This window comes from Hyaena hyaena, unplaced genomic scaffold, assembly GCF_003009895.1.
Source record: "Hyaena hyaena isolate Hyena2069 unplaced genomic scaffold, ASM300989v1 scaffold_66, whole genome shotgun sequence".
In the NCBI taxonomy this organism is placed as follows: domain Eukaryota; kingdom Metazoa; phylum Chordata; class Mammalia; order Carnivora; family Hyaenidae; genus Hyaena; species Hyaena hyaena.
In genome coordinates this window covers 2,216,031-2,237,150 of record NW_024080696.1, presented here as the reverse complement: position 1 = coordinate 2,237,150, position 21,120 = coordinate 2,216,031, and the positions used below count along the sequence as shown (strand labels likewise).

Genomic DNA, 21,120 nt, shown 5'->3' with positions numbered 1-21,120 from the left:
TTAATTCGTAAGAAATCTTATTAGATTAGCTAAGTTAACAGTCTGTCACATGTTGTAAATTTTGCCCTGGCATGTCTTTTGTCTTTAGAGTAGTTCAGAATGCCTCGTGGTGGAAAGAAATTTTGAGGCTATAGTCAAATACATTCTCTTCCTTTATAATTTCTGCCACTAGTAATTAATAAGGCCTTCCTTATTCCAAGATCTCTTAATTTTTATTTGCATTCTCTTCCATGTCCCTGGTTTTAGATGTGTGCAATATTTCTTCAAAGTCTGCCACAAAGGGGACTTGGCCATTGCCTGCAAAAAATGAGGGTGGAGACACACTGAACATAGATGGGCCATTTGGTGAAACCACCAGGAGTGTCCTAGAGAAGGGAAGAGAGAATCTTCTATGTTTATTAGTCACCAATTCCTTACATCACATCCAGTTGCTCTGTCAACTCGCTCAAGTGAAAGAATTTTAAATGGGAAAGCTTTTTAATGTTAGGTGTATGTTGAAATGTTAAAACTTCTGAAATAAGATGACTCTCCTTACCTTGGGAAGAACAGAAGCCCTGGTTGGCAAAGACCTTTGTTTGTTCATTGATGTTTTGTAAACACAGTGCATGGTACACGGTACACACTTGGTCACGGGGTGTTGGGGGAGCTGAGGTTTAATCCAGAAGAGTCATGTGGGGGTAGAGAGCCAGGGGTAATGAGCTCTGAATTTCACTGCTTCATATTAAGGAGGTGCCAAGAAAGAAAAACTTTAAATGAAGGCAGAAACTAAATTTCAGTTTTACTCTTTAGTTGACTGTAGAGATAGTGATCTGAGTGTAAAGGTGAAACTGCCTCAAACTTGGCACAGTAAAATATTCAGAGAAAAAATTCTGCTGGGCAGATATTAAGCAAAACAGTAGCATCCACCCACCAAGAGAGATAAGAGATACTACTCTACTTCATTTGATGCTATAGCATTTGTCCAAAGGAACAGCAATCAGATCTGGCTTTATCTGAGCATAAGAAGGAAGAAACCGTTCTCAAGAAGATTCATTTTCACTGTGGGGGGAGGCAGCATTCTGTATAATAACGGAAAAATCGATTATTTTTCAATCAGATGGGGTGTCCTCACAAATTCAAGGCAGACAACAGCATGTGATATGCCTTCGTGAAAATGACGACCATGAGGGAAAGAGTTTAAAATTGTAATTCCAAGGTTGCTGCTAGGAAGAGATATCTTTCAAGAGCACAACACTGTTCCTGTTAGTGTGGTTTTGGGAACTAACATAGTGGTATGTACTGAATATGTATCATCCTGCCCAGTTTGCCTCTACAAAGTCCCATCCTGTCTAACTTGCCTCCCATTTGGCTATGATTTTTTAAGTAACACACTAAAATCCTTTCGTTACAGCGTGATAATATGTAAATAACACACATGTAAAACATTAGTACTTTTTACTAGCAAAAACTTGTATTATAAAAACTATATTTATACATATTAACAAGAGAATGCCTGAGAAAGTAGAGAAGATAAAAACTTGTTACAAAATTTAAAGTTAAATCCTGATCACAAAGTTCTGGATCAATATAAAGACTGGAAAGTCAGCTCTTACAAAAAGATCTATGGAGAGTATAGAACTTGGAGAGATGCATCTTCAAAACTGCATGAGAGCCAGGGAGAATAAGTGCCCTGGGAAAACTTGTGTACCCATAATTCCTTTAACATGTAAGGCTAGAACATGAAGCCTAAATGTACAACCATTAAAGCCTGCTTATAATATTAAAAAGGTGAATAAATGTGAGGGTATTCACTGTCTACTTTGTATCAATCTTATGTATAAACTAATGCGCCAGTGTGCTAGCTGTCTGAGGGCTGGAACTGTAACCTTCCTGGTGTGTCCCCAGACTCTGCTACATACAGAAGCTCAAGATGAGTAATGATGGCAGTACTTGGTGGACAGCAGTTCACTGACTATCAGGTTAGCCTGGTTATATTAGTCAGACCAAGGGGCAATCCATTTGACCAGTGGCCATGGGGGCCATTCCTGTTGTTTTTAGAGCTCTCATCTCTAAATAACCCCAGAGAGAGGCAGATGTTAATGCCTCACTGTGATCAGAATTGCCCTATCGCTTCACAGCAACTACACCCGACCCTAGACTACTGTGCCACCCTGCATCCTGTCACCTCTTCAGTTAAAGTGTCCCATAAGCTAACAGGGGTTTGGGAAGGAAAAAAGAATTATTACAGTGTATGTCCAAATAAGTGGAAAGTGCACAATTAAAATGTCTGCAACTTTCTAGGAACAAATCTACCTAGAAAATCAATCATACCCACAAAAATATTTCCAGCATTCTAACTTACATATCCTAATTGATGAGATGATTGTCTGGTTTTACTTACACAGAGAAGATCTATTTCCTCCCCAGAGGGTGATCTATTCTTTGTCTTATGCCAAGAAAACCATAAGAAAAATGCTGACCTATGAAGGTTACACATCATGCTTAATCACTGCTTTAAATTAAAATAACATAAAATAAAGCATTCATTGGGCCACTTAGGCGGAACATAACTTCCCAAAAGCAACAGACACACCTACTGAGACACTTGAAATGTCTGAGGAGTCTGGTTCCCAGCTGTGTATCAGGAGCCAAACCATGACATCAGGCCTTGAGTTGCTCTGGAGAAACTCAGGGCAGGGCCATCATAGCAAGCTGTGCCTGCCAATCAGAGATTTCCCAAGAGTTGTCTTAGTATTTCAGTACACCAAACTCTAACTAATAGAAGCCAAGGATTGCAAAGACCACAGTGATGAATCCCCTCACTTCCCCACCCTCCAGTCATGACCTTGGGGTAGAATACCTGTCTACTTTCCAGTATTCCAAGAGATCTCTTCTCAAAGACTGCTTAAAGGTAAATATTTAAGGCAATGGTGGAGTGGAGGAAACAAAGTTTCCTTCTCTTAGGCTTAACTCTGCCAAATGAAAATCTCTGAAAAACAATTGCTTATTATTTTCTGGTCTCTTCCAGGAGAGTTATGCAGCCATCCGGAGAAGGCTAAACAAATGGCCATGAGAAAAATTACTGCTGGAATGGGGTTCTTAGTAAAAGAATCTCAACATATGAAATGGGCCTTCTAAAGCCTAGGGATTCCATAATACCTTTTGAAGCCCACAGTGTCTAAAAGCACTGTCCAACTCCATCGCAACCTATAGCTAATATGATAATTTACCTCTTCTTATAGACCTCTGGAAATGTCTCTCCCTTGTTTTAGGTCCTTCAATGGCTCTCAGAATTGGACACTTACCTCCTTCTCTGGGCTCATATCTTTGTCCCCCCATGGGATGGACATTGGCCAATGCCAATGTATAATTTTTTTGTTTGGTTGTCACAACTAAAGTGGGACAAAAGGGAAGCTATTGAACATCCTTCAGTGTGGAAGACAGCCTCTCACTATAAAGAATTACTCAGTCCAAATGTTAACAGTGTTAAAGTTGAGATGTCCTGCTGTACCAAGTTCTCTACACACGCCAGACTTTCTCAGATGCTTCTGTGCCTAAACACAGCCTGTTTCCTTCACCTGGAATGCCCTGCCCTACTTCTGTGTCAAGAAATGACCATTTATCATTCAGGATCTGACTCAAAATGTCACTGTCCTTTCCATATTTCCCAAAGTCAGATGTTTCTTCTGTGCTTCCAGAGTTTCTGGTACATATTTCGTTAAAACCACTAGCCACACTGCCCCCAAGCTGTCACCTGCTGCAGGCAAAACCCAAGCGCCATTCATTGTTCATCCCTCAGTGCCCATTTGGTAATCCATTGCTACTTGCTGAGTCAAACAAGGAATAAATGGAAATGTTGCAGATGCACCTAAGACTTTCCTGCATCAATGTCTAAGGGACAACAGTATCCCCCACATCAAAAACAACAGCAAATATTATCAAATGTATCAAATTTATAATGTAGATAAGTACTATATTAAGTTACTATCGTGCACATATTAACTCATTTCATCCTTCTGAAAACCCCACAAGGTAGGTACTATTATCATCAGCATTTTACAGATAGGGAAATTGAGGCACAGAGAAATTAAGCCTCTTGACCAAGGTCATCAAAGCTAGCATCTGGAAGAGCTGATATTTAAATCCAGATATTCTGGCTCCAGAGTCATAATCTTCCAACATTCATACCAAGGCAGTTACATTAACAGCCAGTATTTCAGCCAACCAGAAGCCTCTGATAAACACAGTGACATATCTGTAAGACTACACAACTGCAGCATGGCCACCACCTCATGTGACCCTGCCAATAAATACCACTCACTGGGGTCACACAACTCTCCAACCTCTGGAATGTTTGTGGTAGGAGAAGCAACCTCCTCACACATTATGTACCCAGAAAAATCAGGGTACCATAAAGAAGACACAAAGACTGATTCCCAAAAGTATCTCTTACCTTGTTCATGTTGCAGGGACTGGAGCAAGGGCTCAGACATGTCACAGTGCGAGGCAGCTTTGGAAGATTCTCCTCGTTGCTGTAGACCTCACTTCCTGAAGCAGACAGCTGCACTGCAAACACAAAGAGGAAATCCATCAGCTGGTCCTCAGGAAGACACAGAGCAGTTCTGTGTCCAGTGGAACTTTCTACCATGATGGCAATGCTCCATGCCTGTACTATCCAATAGGGTAACCACTGGCCACATGTGGCTACTGAGCATTTAAAGTATGGCTAGTGAAGCTAAGGGCTGAATTCTAAATTTTATGTGATTTTAATTAAATTTAAATGTAAATAGCTACATGTAGTTAGTGGCTACCATACTGGACATCAAAAGTTTACAGAGTCAAATCAAAAGACTTAAGGTCATAGAGACCGGACATGCCAGTGGCCAAGGAAAAGCTGGATACTATATGCTCAGAGTGACTGCAGATACACAGGAACAAGAATATTCATTCAACTACTATTTTCTCAGTACTTACTTGGAGCTGGATAATGAGGATATAGTGATTAATAATCCAGAGAGGTCAGTTATTTAAGAGTTTCTAGCTCAGGCATGGGTGTTTTTGGGAGGAGAAAGGATCTAGCATGTGAGCACCACTTACTTTGTGCCAGACCTCAATGCCTTCCCTGCTTCCTACAAGGAATAAAGGAACAAACATTTGCTGAAGACTGGTTGTACCACAGTCAGAGCTCAATAGACAAGACCTTCCACAGAGGCCCTACGATAAGGGAATCCAAGAGGTCAGTTTTACATGAGCCAAATGAACCAGATGATTTAACATTCCCTCAAATGGAATAAGGGTCCCTATTTTTATCCATGCTATTGGTTCTTTAGGGAGAATTTTTGATTCACTTGAATTACATTTTAGAGTAAAGTAGTTATTGTGCCACTCCAGGGTTCTTACTTTATCAAATATTAAGGAAAAGTAAAGAAAGACATATCTTCAACCACTTAATTAGACTTGGAGCCTTTTCTTTAAAAGATGTCTATGGGTGAATGTGATAGAAGAACAAACATTGTAAGGTTCCTTGTAATCACCTTATTTCTGTGTTCTTTTTCTGTTTGCATCTAGGAAGGGTTTATATATCTGAACCTTTTTATAAAGACGAGAATTACAGGTTTACATGCAACTGCAGTGCTTTAAAATATATATTATTTTTATTTTTTAATTTTTTAGATTTATTTATTTTGAGAGAGAGAGAGAGTGAGCGAGCAGGGGAAGGGCAGAGAGAGATGGAGAGAGAAAGAATCCCAAGCAGAATCCCAAGCACAGAGCCAAGTGCAGGGCTCAAACTCACAAACCATGAGATCATGACCTAAACTGAAATCGAGAGTCGGAAACTCAACCCACTGAACCACCCAGGTGACCCCAATTTTTAATAATAATATAATAACAATATAGAAAATGTTCAGTAGGAAAATAAAAAAGTAGTAATAATCCCACTAATCATAATCACCTTTAGTTCTTAGCACTCAGCCTTTGTCTACTGGAGAATGACATGAGGCCCTGGTATGTCTGCTGAATCAAGGACACAGAGAAGTCCAAGGCTATATTCTCTAAATGAACATCTTTCACTATTAAGAAAATGACTTTGTAATCTATATTTTCAAAAGATAAACTCCTACTCCACACAAAATAATATATTCTGTGAACATATTATTAAATTTCTTTTACAAATCAGAAAATAGGGAGAGGAAATTGCAGATCACTCCCTGACTATTTGAGACACAGGGATTCCAAAGAAAATACCACATTCAGTCATAGCAATGACATATTTTAACAATGACGTACAACATGAAGAGATCCTGGATTTCTGATTTTGTAGCCTAAATACATCTAAACACCCCTTATGTACCTGATGTCTGGGTAATTGCTGCTTCAAAGTCAAGAAAATTCAGTATCTAATTCTAACCAATCTTATAATGACTGAAAGAAAATTATGCATATAACTTTTACTCTTTGAGTTTCCAGAAGCAGATACTAATACATTTGTTTTATTTTTATTTTTTTTAATGTTTATTTAGTTTTGAGAGAGAGTGCAAGCAGGGGAGGGCCGGAGAAAGAGGGAGACACAGAATCTGAAGCAGGCTCCAGGGTCTGAGCTGTCAGCACAGAGCCTGAAGCAGGGCTCAAACCACAAACCGTGAGATCAAGACCTGAGCTGAAGTCGGACAACTGACTAAACCACCCAGGTGCCCCTTCTGTTTTATTAAAAAAGAACTTTTTAATTTTTATTTATTTTGCGAGAGAGACAGAGAGAGTGCTCACAAGAGCATGACCTGGGGAGAGGCAAAGAGAGAGGGAGAGAACCCCAAGCAGTCTCCACACTGTCAGTGCAGAGCCCAACATGGGGTTCAATCTCTCTAAGCATGAGATCATGACCTGAGCCGAAATCAAGAGTCTTGGACACTTAGCCAAATGAACCACCCAGGCACCCCACATTTCTGTTTTAAAGTAGACCTCTACGCACGTGGTTTCCTTTTTAATATACCTAATTCAATACATTTAAAAACTACAGCCCAGAATGTAACTGGGAAACTTGTCCAAATGCCTTGCACAGATGTCTGATGTCACAGTCCCATTCAAATGTACACATTGGTATCAACACAGGAAAGGTGGGCACAAGAAGATAATAACAAACAGACAAGGATTCTTGAACACAATTTCCCCAAGGAAATTCCACCCAGCTCCAATCATGCCACAATCCCCCCTCCCTCAGAGCTTGGGTATATAGTTTGCACTAAAACAATTATGGACTCTCCCCTGTGGCCCCACTACCCCAAGTGTTCTTATCATTTTCATGTATATTGGTTATACAACAAAGTCAAAATAAAAACTCTTTGAGGGAAATATTAGTCACACAGAGAGTTCTTAATAAAAATTATGAATAGACTTTTTTCCTTGCACTCACTCACAGAGCCTAAGATGATATGGAGTTAACAGAGAATTTTAAACACAATGTTGATAATCATTACAGGCTGCCTTTGGTTTTTTTTAAAGGAAAATCTTTAATATATATGCCCAGCGTTGTAAATATTTTAGAAAAATACTGTTAAGAGTATCTTACAGCTATATAGTCTCAAAACTATACAATGCACTTTTGTATTAATACTCTCAGTTAGTATTGCTATTGATCTGAGTGGTAGTTTTTTAAATGATGAAACCAGATTCAGAGAAGAAAAAGCATTCTTCTTAGTCATGCTGTCATAGGCAGTAGACCCTGGCTGGAAGTGACTTCATTTCAAGAAACTAGAGAATTAAAATATGTACAAAGCCCCAAAATAAAATAAACCTCTCCTAATAACACACACACACATGCACATGCACACACACATACACACACACATCACCAACAGAAAACACCTCAGCAAACAGATGACAGTTTTAGAAACTGGGTCAGTTCACTTCTGGCCAGCAACCAAAAAGACTGGCCTTGTTCTATCAAGTACTTTAAATCTCCTTTGAAACAGAGAGAACCTGGTTGTTCTGCAGCCAATTCCATTTAGAAGCTTAGAGAAACCCACAGCTTAAAAAAGGAGAGTGAATCTTAAATGTAAAGCATTAGGGGAAAAGATACCTGTGTTACCATGGTGGAATTAAGGGAGTTTTCTTCTTTATTCTATTTTTCAATGTTTCTTTTTAATCATTCTTGAAGTTGGACTCCTGTGATACTAAACAAAAGGCAAGTACAGATACCTTCAAAGAATGCCTGGAGAACGTCGATCCTAGAAGCTAACGTGGGACTTCCACTCGGTTGATCCTAACAGAGGTGGCTCAATGGGCAACAAAGCCTGTGGTCAACCTTAGGCTTCAGAAAGGTTAATGAAATGTAATTCATCTTTCCAGGTGGGTAGGAGAGTGAGTAAGCAGAAAAGTAGAGATAGGGCAAGAAGAAGAGATCAAAGAGAGAGTGAACAGAAAACGTGAAGGCTACAAAGAGAAAAGAAAACAAAAAGGCAGGTAAGCAAACAAAGACATCTTGGAACAAGTTCAGTGATGCAAACAAGCGCCCCTCACCAGCCAGGTCCTCATTAACAGAAGGGATGGAGAGGTTCAGGCTCCTCGTGACGGCACCACATCCTCTGGCTTCTTTGGGTGTCAGCAAGTGGGGCTGGAGTCAAGTTAAGACCGGGCTTACCTGTTTCTCCACTATTTATTTACCACCAGCCTCCACCTACCACAGAGAAAAGTCTATTTTCCCTGGATCACTGATAATGTGGTATAGAGGTATGGTGAGAACAGCATAAGCCAATTTTACTGTAGTCTCCTTACTCGAATGAGAGTACTTTTTACAGTATTTACTCTTACTCTTGACACCTTAAACGTGTCAAAGGCTGTGTGTGTGTGTGCGCGTGCGTGTGCGTGCGATTGCGTGCGTGCGTGTGTGTGTGTGTGTGTGTGTGTAGTGCTATTTCTTGGCCCTTGAAAATGCAACTAATACTCATTGCCAATACAGAATGGAGTATGATGAGCCGGGCTTTTTTGCCCACGCCAACTCCTACACCCCCTTTCTAGACATTCGTTCTAGAAGGCTTCTGTAGTATAACACAAAGCTGGGTTGCTCAGGCACTCCTTTGGGAAATAGACCAATAGGAGCAAGCAGATCACTCACAAGGGAAATGGTCTTGTTGGCCTTTAGGTATAACGCACCCTGACATCAGTCTGTGGAATGGCCTCTTGTTCCTCCGCTCCCACCACCAAATCCAGCAGCCTAGGCAGAGGGTTCAAGCATGTGGACTTGAGAACTTGTGAGGAAGGATTAAGCAAAGTCACAGAAAGACAAACAGGGCTTAGAAAGAAAGGGGAAAAGGCAAGATGACAAAAGTGTAGAGGAAATTCTCTAAAACTAGGACTTAGGAGCTTGGGAAATCCAACAAACAGATGAGAGATACATGCCTAATGCCCTCCCACCCCTGTTTTTATGAGTTGGAGTAATTTACATGTCTCTGAAGTGAAATCTGACAACCTTCAATTGGACGGAATCCTTGTATAAGACTGGATACACTTTAAGGCCATTAAGTCCAATCCTTCTCTTCCACAATAAGGGTCACAGTGCTGCAATTAAAGGATCCAAAGATAAAGCAACAAATGGACCCGTCCTCTTCTCCATATATACACACACCTCCCATGTGGCTGGCTCCTTCCTTTCTTTCTGAAAAAGAGGCAGGGGGATTAGAGCAGAGCTTCCTGAAGAGCTCCCTACAGGCCTCTCTCCATCCTCAAAGTCACAGCAAATATATGTCTCTAGTTCTTCAGGACTTTGGTATCCTTGCCACCCTCACATTTAGGCAGCAAACACGCTGTAACATGGTTTTGCCCCAAGATACTGAACAGCGTTTGCCAATCTGCCTTGCCCCCCATGCCCTGCCTTCACAACATGCCATGGAAAACAAACAACCCAAGCCAGAAGGACAAGAGCGTCTTCCCATCAAGAATCATTAGAGGCCTTCTTCCCCAAGGATGGGTTACACAATTTGAAAATTAATGTTCTGAAATTTCAACTAGCATATCACCAATGGTTCAACAAGAAATGTGATACGGAACAGAAATGAGAGAATTATAAATTGTAAAGAGAGTCACTGGTGGTAGCACTAAATATTGCTCTGAGAGCCAGACAAGGCACAGTAAGAGCGCCACGTGATAGTGTGTCCATTGCTTTCAGAGGACTACATCTGGCACACGTGCTGAGGGCTTCCCCCAATTCATCAAATCGTACATAAGGACATCTAATGATTAGAGTAATGGCTATCACTCGTAAAGGGTCAATTTCAGTCCCCCAGTAATTTAGGAATATCTTTTTTTTCAAAACTGTTTATTTATTTTGAGAGAGAGAAAGCATGCATGCGAGTGCAAGTGGGGCAGAAAGAGAGGGAGAGAAACCCAAGGAGAGAGAATCCCAAGCAGGCTCTGACTCCCTAGGTCTGTACCGATGTGGCTTCACTGGGCACAGCAAGCCCTTCAGGAGAGTGGGCAAGGAATGACTTGGGGGACAAGTCACTCCATCTGAGTATCTACTCTGACTCTTCACATGTGATTTCAGCAAACTACTAACCCTGAGTCTTTATTCCTTTGTCCACAAAACTGGGGAAAATTCTTTATATCTCTTCAGATTGTCTGAAGATCAATGGAATAACATGAAGAGAGTACCTAATGTATAGTGTTAAAAAGAGATAAGCCCCTTCCCATCCTCTGTTTCTCCCCACTATTCAGCACTACCTCATTCTGCTTGTAATTCAAAGTAGGGGTTTACCTCTCAATCACCCTACTGGATTCTAAGCATTCCAAGGGAAGATACCTTATCTGTCTTATGCCCAAACAGCCACCACCTATCTTATCACCCTACATAGTAGCTGTTCAGTACATGAAAAATGGAATTATAATGTTATTAAAAATAAAAGTTGTTATGCATTGAATGTTCACATCCCCCCACCCAAATTCATGTATTGCCTAATCCCCAGTGCTACGATACTTAGAGCCAGGGCTTTGGGGAGGTAATTAGTTTAGATGAGGTCGTGGAGCCCTTATAATGGGATTCATGCCCTTGTCAGAAAAGGCACCAGAGAATTTGCATGTGTGTATCCCACCTCCACCCATTTCCTCTCCCTGCTATGTAAGAACATATCAGGAAGTCAACTGTCTGCAAGAGACCCCTTACTAGGACCAAACGGACTAGCATCTTGCTCTTGGACTTCCCAGCTTCCAGCACTGTGAGAAATAAACTGTTGCTTAAGCCACTCAGTCTATGGTATTCTGTCATAGCAGCTCTAACTAAGACAAATGTTTAGGAAGATCTTCTTTAAATCTGGCACCACATGAGCCTATTTCCGCTTATCTTCTTCTGATGCTTCAATGTCATTATGTATAATCTACTCATTTGGCCAGAATATTTTGAGACTAAAAGAAGGAAGCCAGGTCTAAATCAAGAAGAAAATACTTAGTTTTATTAAGTATTAAAAAGAAGAATTTTGGGGACACCTGAGTGGTTCAGTTGGTTGGGTGTCTGACTTTGGCTCAGGTCACGATCTCATGGTTTGGGAGTTCAAGCCCCATGTTCGGCTTGAGTGACGAACTCAGAGCCAGGAGCCTGCTTTGGATTCTGTGTCTCCCCTCTCTCTGCCTCCCCCATGATCATGCTCTGTCTCTCTGTCTCTCAATGGTAAATAAATGTTAAAAAATATTTGAAAAAAAGAAGAATTTTCTCTTGAGACATACGACATCATGTTTAAGTCAAGAGGGCACTTTTTGGTACCCTCTGCATGCCTCAGTAGAAAAAACTGAACATAAGAGATTTCACCACCCTATTAATTAACAAAGGATCATACTTTAACTCTGGCATCTTCAGTTCATGTTTGCCAATAGTGCATGTCACTGCATGGATTGTACTTGGTGGCTGTCCAGAGTTCTACACAATCCCCCATCCATTTGTCCACCATGGACTGAGAAGGCTAAATTGTATCCACCTAAGATGGTTTACCAACCCTGCCTGACTACGGTGTTTCTTTGATTTTACTCTGAAAGAATCCCAGAGACCTTCAAACAATCCCTTCCTTCTCCCTTGGGGGGTTTGCTTAACAATTCAGGCAAACACATTTCCTGTGATTTGCTGAGAAGCTGAAATAATTTAACACAAAGCTTTGTTAGCGGGTTACTTCAGAATGACCCACTAAAAAGGAACAAGGGAAATTGCTAGAAAGGTAGCTCTTTATAGAAGCTCAAGGAGACCAGCTATCTCTCCAATAAAAGGTTCCCAATGAAGGAATTTAAATATTCTCAAGAATACCTTGAGGATAAGTGTAATGAGGGGCTTTTGCCTTTCTGGGGGGCTAGTGTTTACAACTGAAACTCATCTGCTTAGTAAGCCAGATTGGGTGTAATGCCTTGTTCCTCCGGGAAGAAATTTTCATTAATCCTCAGAAGAAAGCTCAATTTGGCAGGATGGGACCTTGTTGAAAGCAGTCTCGGGGATTCACTGTTAATCTCTGCTTTCTTGAGGTTCTAATTCTGTACCTTCCAATGCCAGCCTCTCCTTAGTGTGGCTTGTTCTTCGTGAGGGTGTCCCACGTCCTGGCTTGTTAACCTTTCCAGAGGGATCTGAGGTTTGCTTCTACCACAGCCCTACAGCTTTCAATGTTTCAAACCAGTATAGTGTCTTTGTCAAAACAACTGAAGTTGCCATACTTTGCAGATGGTGGAACTACAGACCCCACAGCTATCCAAACAGTATAACCTTGGATTTCCATCTCCCATCCCCATGCCCCAAACACACACACTCAAAGCCTGACACAGGCTCTGGGGGGGAATTCTTCTTGTCCCCTTTGGCAAACAGTTCCCATGTGAGCATAAACATCACAGCCCTTAGAATCCAGAGCCCACAGGCAGATTGGAATCACTTACAGGCCTGTGGCATCAATATCTTCTGGCACGTGGGAATTTCCCTTGTAGGTTCTCACAATTTTCTTATTTATCCAACATACCTAGGGATTGTTCTGGGTGGGTGGGGTGGGCATAGAGGGCTAGAAGGGGGTCAGGCTGTACCAGCTCAGTATATACTATTCTTCCAGAAGTATTCAATTTGGGGTTCCCTAAAGTCAATTTTGCTGTATTTAGGGTCCCCTATGTAGCCATTTGGCAGTAATTCAGGCTGGAGCCAGAAATGTGGTCTTTGTAACACATGCTGCATTGTTGTAACTCACACCTGAACTCTTCTATTGTAGAGTGATGCTACGTAAGGATGAGCATAAGAGTGGCCCAGGCGATGAGAGAGGGGCAAGTGGCCAGCATCAGCAGTGCAGGCGTTTTCCCAAGGAGGCAGTCACTTCCCCGTACAAGGCCGTACTTTCCACACACAGCTCTGTGTGTCCTGGGCCCAGAGGAAAGGAATCTGCCTTCCATGTGCTGCCCCATGGATTGGAACTGGAGGACTGCACGCTGACGTTTCGGCAGCCTCAGAGAGGCGAGGCGGCAAGGAGTGAAACAAGGGCACCATCGCCTCCTCGCATCGTAACCCGAGGCCTGTGGAGTCACTGCGTTCTTCCGCAGCAGCCAAGAGAACAGCCACAGAAAACAGCTCCAGCAGCCGACCTGGAGGCCTTGTCCCTGGGGTATCCTCTGATCTCATTACAGCAGTCGACACGAGTCCTCACAAAACAAACAGAGGAAATTTATGCCTGCCTTAGCCTGTGGAGAGCTCCGCATTCCTTGTTTAACGAGAGTTCCAGCTTCTGAGACCACGGCCATCGGGGATGGGGAGGACGTCTGCTTTGCTCCTGAGAAAGAACTGTTGTGGCTGCCTTTCCCTCTTTCTGGGGCTAGATATGAAGGCGGAGAGCCCACAGAGTGCCGCTGAACTAGTGGCCTAGGCTCCCTACTCCGGTCCCTGCAGAGAAGTTCCCTTTCTTCTTATGTCAACATCCCCAGGCACGGTCGGTGGGGCCACTTCCTCTTGAACAGCTCTGGGAAAGTTGCTGCATCGCAGCCTTGAAGGGTTCCACCTGCTAAGGCCAGAATTCTGAGAGAGAGAGAGACTGCTCTGTGTGACAAAACTCTAGGTCTTTTGGAGGGGAAATTTTCCCTTCAAAATACCCTTGCTTGAGGCCTTGGAAAATTTTACCTAATTTGGGGTTCCCACTTTTAGGATAAATGCCGGAGGGAAAAATGGTACTTTATACCTTGAATTCAATATCAGAAGTAAATGAGTGCGAAAATCATGAGGCGAAGAGTGAACTTCCGAACCAAAATAAGAATACAGCAATGACTCTGAGCCAGGGTGACTTTGCCCCACAGGGGACACTTCAATGCATGGAGCCTTTTTTTTTTTTTTGGTTATGACTGGGGGAGAGGCTGCTACTGGCATTTAGTGAGCAAAGGACAGGGATGCTGCTGAATATTCTACCATACACAAAATAGCCTCCATAATAAAGAATTATTTAGTCCAAAGTGTCAACAGTGCTGAGACTGAGAAACCCTGACGTAGAGGGAACACTCAAGGATGTGGATAGGTTTAAACGACAAATCTTTTTTTGCCTTACAGAAACAGTTTTTAGTTTTTAATGAACTTATAAACAAAAAGGCTCCCATTTCAAAATAAAAACAGAATCCCAGATCATAGAGGTGTTTATAGTGATTACATTTATCTAAGCAACATACATACATGTTCAGTTGTAAGATGTTCACTAAATTTCTGTGACAAATACCCTTTTTTAAAATATCAAGGATATTATAGAGTTAATGAAGAGTCCTAAGGAAGATCTCAACATCACTGTTTTTAAAGCCTTCACTTTAGATGCTGTTATTTATAGCACAGAGAAGCAGTCAGGGTCATCCAAAATAATGACAACTCTTAATCACTTAACACTAATGTTGCTATCCTATAGTCAAAATGTGCACAATTAACAACCGCAAAAATTCACCAATTCTCTCTTCAAGTAATATAAATGAAAACTGCCTTTAACCCATCAGAGTTGGATCATTAGAGCTGCCTGGAAGATACTGGAGCAGATACCCTATTAGACTAGACTATTTTCATTGTAAGTGCTGTGTTTATTCTAGGTAAAGGTGTGTCTGAGTGCTTACTATCATAACTCAACGGTAAATATTAAAGGAAAGAATTTATAACCTAAGTTACTATAATCACATATATATTCTGACTGTATCTAGGTCTGGAAAAAATGGCAGAATGTTTCAACTTTTAAAATATCAACAAGAGGGGGTGCCTGGGTGGCTCAGTTGGTTAAGTGTCCGACTTCAGCTCAGGTCATGATCTCACGGTTCGTGGGTTTGAACCCTGCGTTGGGCTCTGTGTTGACAGCTCAGAGCCTGGAAGCCTGCTTCGGATTCTGTGTCTCCCTCTCTCTCTGCCCCTCCCCCACTCGTTCTCTCTCTCTCTCTCTCTCTCTGTCTCTCAAAAATAAGTAAAAACATTTAAAAATTTAAAAAGATATATCAACAAGGTATGAGGAACCGTAGTGATGGTGACCTACATTCTAGGGAGGCTAAGGAAAACAGGTGCATAGTAGGGCTCAAAGTAAATGCAGATGTGCAGAAATGTGTCACAATGAAAATAATCGTGGTATGTATTTTGAAATTCTCCTATTTCTAAGTTTCTGAAGCTGTTTCAAAATATTCCCTTTGCTCTACATAGCACTGTTTCATTACATCTGGTATAAAAACATACATTTAGATAACTCAGTCGTTATTCTCTCACGAACTTTTATTCCAGTAAGAGAAGGAAAAATCCACACCCAAGCACAGCTAATGCATATAAGCAAATTTAAAGAAGAAGAAAAAAGAATTTCATGAATGAGCAGAAGACAAATTTTTAATGGAATGTTTTAGAGGCTTGTGGTATAAAAAGTAAACAAAACTGATTCACTAACTGTTAATACTGTTTACTATGATGCAAGAGTTGGGCTTTTTTTAATGTTCCAGAAGCCAGAGGAGTAGGAATACTGTGGTAGGGAAAAATGATACCTTCCGTGGCATTTCAAAATCATTGCTCAATTCCTCTTGAGCAAGGAAGCCATAGTAATGACTTTATTTTACCTACCACAATTATGGTACGCCTCGAAGTAATTCTCCAAATTATACCACTTTCCTCCCTCCACTCAAGTCCTGCTAAATAATCTCTGGAAACCATTAACCAAGAGTCCTGTTCCAATTCTCCTCTCCTCCCTCCCCTTCTGCCTCAGTCATGCTGGAGTCAGGACAAAGCAAACTTGTATTACATCACAGAGCAAACTCATTTTCTCGAAATCATTCTGTTGGTAGTTTACTGCTACTGGAACCCAACGCTGTCAACAGTGTGGTCTTTGTTTGGTGGGTATTGCTTTAAAAAGAAAAAGAAAAAGTTTCCCCACACCCCCTTCTTCTTTTAAATACAGGCAAGTAGTTTGAGAAGCCTCCCCGGCCTGGCTCCACCCCGCTGTGTAAACTAGACATTACCTTATACACAAATGAATCTATAGCATTCCTCAGTCTGGCTGCCTCGCTGCAGAATTCCTATGCTCCCAGCAGCCACGGCAGCACACACTCCCCCTGGCTTCCCTCCTCCTCTTCCCCCACCCTTTTTTTTTTTTTTTTTTTTTTTAATTTCCACTGCCTCACTGTGTTTTTGTGTAAATGATCTCACATGACTCAACAAATCCATCTGCCTGAAGCAGGCCAAGTCTGGAGCCCTCCCAGGAGGGAGGAGAAGAATTGCTTTGTGGAAAGGACCTGGAGCTCTGCCCTTTCTCTGGCTCGAATTACCCGCCTGTCAGGCCTGACGGATTTGGCTAAAAATAAAAGGAAGCGGGCCGTGAAAAGCAGATGAATGGGCTCAGCAGTTCCTTAGATAACACAGGCCTGCTGTTGCCTAAAGCTCCCCAAACAGAAACTTCAAATGCAGGCCCTGTGAGTGCCGGGATGTGGCTTCCAGGTGAAAGAGGGGTGTCCAGTCCACTGGGTTTGGGGGTGGGGGCACATGGCCTGTGCTTTAGATTTCTGTGTCGGAACGTGTGTGTGTGTGTGTGTGTGTGTGTGTGTGTGTCTGTGAGAGAGAGAGACAGAGACAGAGAGAAAGAGAAAGATTCTTGTTTAAAAAGGTTCTCAGAAAAACAGTAGAGTTCAGTGGAGTGAAAGCTTGGCTTGTAAAAAAAAATGTTGTTTCCACTACAGAATTACTCTTCTCCCTACCTCCCAACACCAGACATTTTAAGCCTCCCTATGATGTCACTTCTGGATTCAGAGCCAGCAAAGAGCTAAAAGTCCTTCTTGTAAGTGTATGCCCAGCGCCCGCAGTGGGTATTAAGCACTTAGGTTGGCAATGTAATGACACACTGTAACAATCTGTAATATGAAGCAGTCAGCAAAGCCCTGGCTCTGAAAGCTATTTCTCCCGACCATTAACCATATGTTTGGCTCCTCAGATAGCCAAGCGGGTGTTCCAGCTTACCATCTGGTTTCTATCCACACAAGCAACTGCAAAGCACAGACTATCTCCCTCTGGAGCTGCGTGTTTCTTTTTCTCTCTTTTTTCCGTTCTTCTCTTCCCTTTTCCTCCTCCCAGCTCCTTTGGTTCCCTCGGCTAAAGAATTCTTTGCCATTCATCACGTGCAAAGAAAACTTTACCTGGCATGGCAGCGGCAGAGCCATTAAGAAAGCACAGCTGTACTGTAAACACGCCAGAGGGCCGTTTACCATCCACTGGATCTGTGGAACACAGTCTCTGCCCACTTCTTCATCTCCTATTGAGTGCTGACACTTGATCCAGTTTGTTAAAAATAGGTACATTCTTGACAGATCCAGGGTTATTGTGGCGCCCTTCACACTCACTTCATATTCTGGGAGTGGGGCTTTAAAGCACACGTGTGCATGCACAAACACACACACACACACACCAAGTTTGCCTCTGCATTCAATCTGCATGACATCAGTCTCACACAGATGACATACTGACTGCAAATAACCAAGTTAACTAAAAGCTTCTATTCCTTTTTTATGCCCTAAAGGATTCCATCCCACATGTATATTTTTTTTCCTAAAAGGCCAGCCATTTCAACAAATTGATGAATTGCAAAACTTGTGCTTATTTACATCTGCATTTAAATTTTTAAAATATTTATTATATTTAAAAAATTTAAAAAATTTTTTAAATTTATTTAAAAGAGAGAGAGAGCGTGAGCAGGGGAGGGTCAGAGAGAAAGGGAGATACAGAATCTGAAGCAGGCTCCAGGCTCTGAGCTAGTTGTCAGCACAGAGCCCGACATGGGGCTTGAACCCACAAACTGTGAAATCATGACCTGAGCTGGTCGGACTCTTATTCGACTGAGCCACCCAGGAGCCCCATGAATGTTTATTATATTTTTGAGATAGAGACAGAGTGTGAGCAGGCGAGGAACAGAGAGAGGGAGACACAGAATCTGAGCTGTCAACACAGAGCCGGATGCAGAACTTGAACTCACGATCCCCAAAATCATGACCTGAGCTGAAGTCGAGGCTTAGCTGACTGAGCCACTCAGGTGCTCCTCCATCTGCATTTTAACAATATACACCAATGACATGGAGCATGCTGTCAGAATTCATAGGATTTTCTTTGAATGTCACCAGAGTATTTATGTCAGATTTTCTTCCTTTCAAGATTGCAGGTATTTTATAACTTTTAAAAAATGTATGAAGAGACCTTTGATAAACAGAAATTAGGTAATTTTTTCCTCCTGTCCCCACAAGAATTATATGTACATTACCAACCCATTTTACTGAATTAGGAAATTGAAGTTAACTCTTTCCCATGACTTAAAAAAAGTGCCAGTTTCCCACATACCAAGAAGAAAAGGAACAATATCATTAAAAAGTGATTAAACAGAATGTCTGATTTTATCAATGCGGCAAGGCTATCAAGGTTGTGTCACAGGAGTACTGTTTACTCAGGCTAACACGGATGCCAGGGAGGCCACTACCTGGGTAATCTCCTTACACTCACTGTCCTTGTCAGTTCTCTTAACATGATCTAAAATAGATCTTCCGTTAGCTATTTTTACCAATAAGGGACATTAAAATTCCGCAGCATGTAGGTTTTAGAGAATGAGAGAAATGGGAAATATTAATTTCAGACAACTCAGAAAATTGTCCACAGAAGTTAGGTTTAATTAAATTTTGTTTTTGACCCTAAAATCATACATTAAGAATAACATTACCTTTACTCACAATATCATTAAATAAGAGGAAAGAAAATGATCCATTAAAAACTTCAACATTTTTATAGGTGTTTTTTTGTTTTTGTTTTTTGAGAGAGAGAGAGAGTGCACAAGCCAGGGAGGGGCAGTTTTTTTGGTGGGGGAGGGAGGGAGGAAGAGAGAGAGAGAGAGAAAGAGAGAGAGAGAGAGAATCCCAAGCAGGCTCCATGTCCAGCACAGAGCCTGTTGTGAGGCTCGATCTCACAACTGTGAGATCATGATCTGAGCCAAGATCAAGAGTCAGACGCTTAACTGAGGGAGCCACCCAGGTGCCCCCAACATTTTTATAGTTTATCTGGCTCTTTAAGCACTTGTGGAACCAACTTATTAAGAGATATTTATGTTTTTCATAAAGACAGTGCCTAAGCCCTCCTCCCCCAGCCCGACTATAGCAGGATCCCTGGGAGTGGGTCTGGGCATCAGTACTCTTGAAAGCTTCCCAGCTGTGCCTACTGTGCAGCCAGTCTTTAGAAGTCTTACTCTATATGAACTCACATGATACTACAAACATCCTCATCAAAAACAAAAGGAAACCTTTGGGATGGAAATGTAAACAAAATTTAGGATTAGAACAGTGACTTTCAATCTTGTTTAGGAGTAGAATCTTCAGCTGAAAAAATCTTATATGAAATCCCTATAAATAAAATAGTAGAAATGTTATTTACACTGTTATTTTATCCTTAGTCTGTACAATATCCACGGATTTCATAAACCCAAGTATATAATTTTTTAATTATTGTAAGTCAACCAGTGAGGACAAAGAGGCCACTTTATTGAACATAAAATCTGAAACTGGGGTTATGGCTGAAAGGTGCTGTCCACCTCAATATCTAATATTTTTTCCATGGCCAATGGGTCAGATGATCAAGGCTGGATAAATGTAAAAATAGTGGTGTGTGAAGCAGGAGGACTAAATTAATTCATACATTTGAATAAATGTCGATTAAATATCTAATACACACCAGGTAATGCCCTCAGGGGTCATGACAGAAATAAGGTACAGCCTTCTCCCTTGAGAAGCGTGGTTAAGAAGACATCTCATGGCAGAAGAGCAAGGTCAGCACAATAATGGAGGCACCAAGATTCTGCTATGAGGAGAAGTAGTGAACTCTGTCTGAGGAAACAGGGCATCATTTCACCAGTGTGGGACTTTTAAATTGGGTCCTAAAAACCCGAGTAGGATTTTTAGAGCTAACAAAGAAAGGCAAGGACATTTCAGAAAGAAGGAACAGAATATGAAACACACACACACACACACACACACACACACACACGTATAAATAGGACTGGTGAGATCTGGGAGTTAAGGGAAATTCTGAGGAGGTCAGGAAGGGCTGGGATACAAGGCTAAAGAGGTATCTGAGGCTGGGTTATAAGAAACTTTCAATGTCATGTTACAGTTAGGACTAGCACTGACCAACAGAAATGTAAGAGGAACCAAACACATAATTTCAAATATTCTAGTACCCACGTTAGAGAAATAAAAAGAAACAGGAGGGGCGCCTGGCTGGCTCAGTTGGTGAAGCATCCGACTTTGGCTCAGGTCATGATCTCACAGTTCATGAATTCAAGCCCTGAGTCAGGGCTATCAGCACAGAGCCTAGAGACTGCTTCACACTCTGTCTCTCTCTCTGCCCCTCCCATACTTGCACTCTCTCTCTCCCTCAAAAATAAATAAACATTTAAAAATATTAAAAATATAAAAAGAAACAGGAGAATTAATTTTGATATTACATTATTTAGCCCAATTTATCTAAAATATAAGCACATCAACATGCAATCAATATAAAAATTATTAATGATATATTTTACATTTTTTTTCCTTCACTAAGTCTTTAAAATAGGGTGTGGGTTTCATATCTAGCTGCATCCCAATTTGGACTAGCTGCATTTTAAGAGCTCAGTAGCCACGTGTGGCTAATGGATGCTATAT

General features: G+C 41.5%; 1 long non-coding RNA gene across 1 annotated transcript in view; it reads right to left on the bottom strand.

The window, feature by feature from the left end:
* The window catches only part of LOC120231868, a 208,920-nt gene that overhangs the window by 107,067 nt on the left and 80,733 nt on the right, over positions 1-21,120 (bottom strand). Inside the window, exon 2 of the long non-coding RNA XR_005528442.1 lies at positions 4,433-4,545. This is a non-coding gene — a long non-coding RNA (uncharacterized LOC120231868). The remainder of the gene's footprint in view (positions 1-4,432; positions 4,546-21,120) is intronic.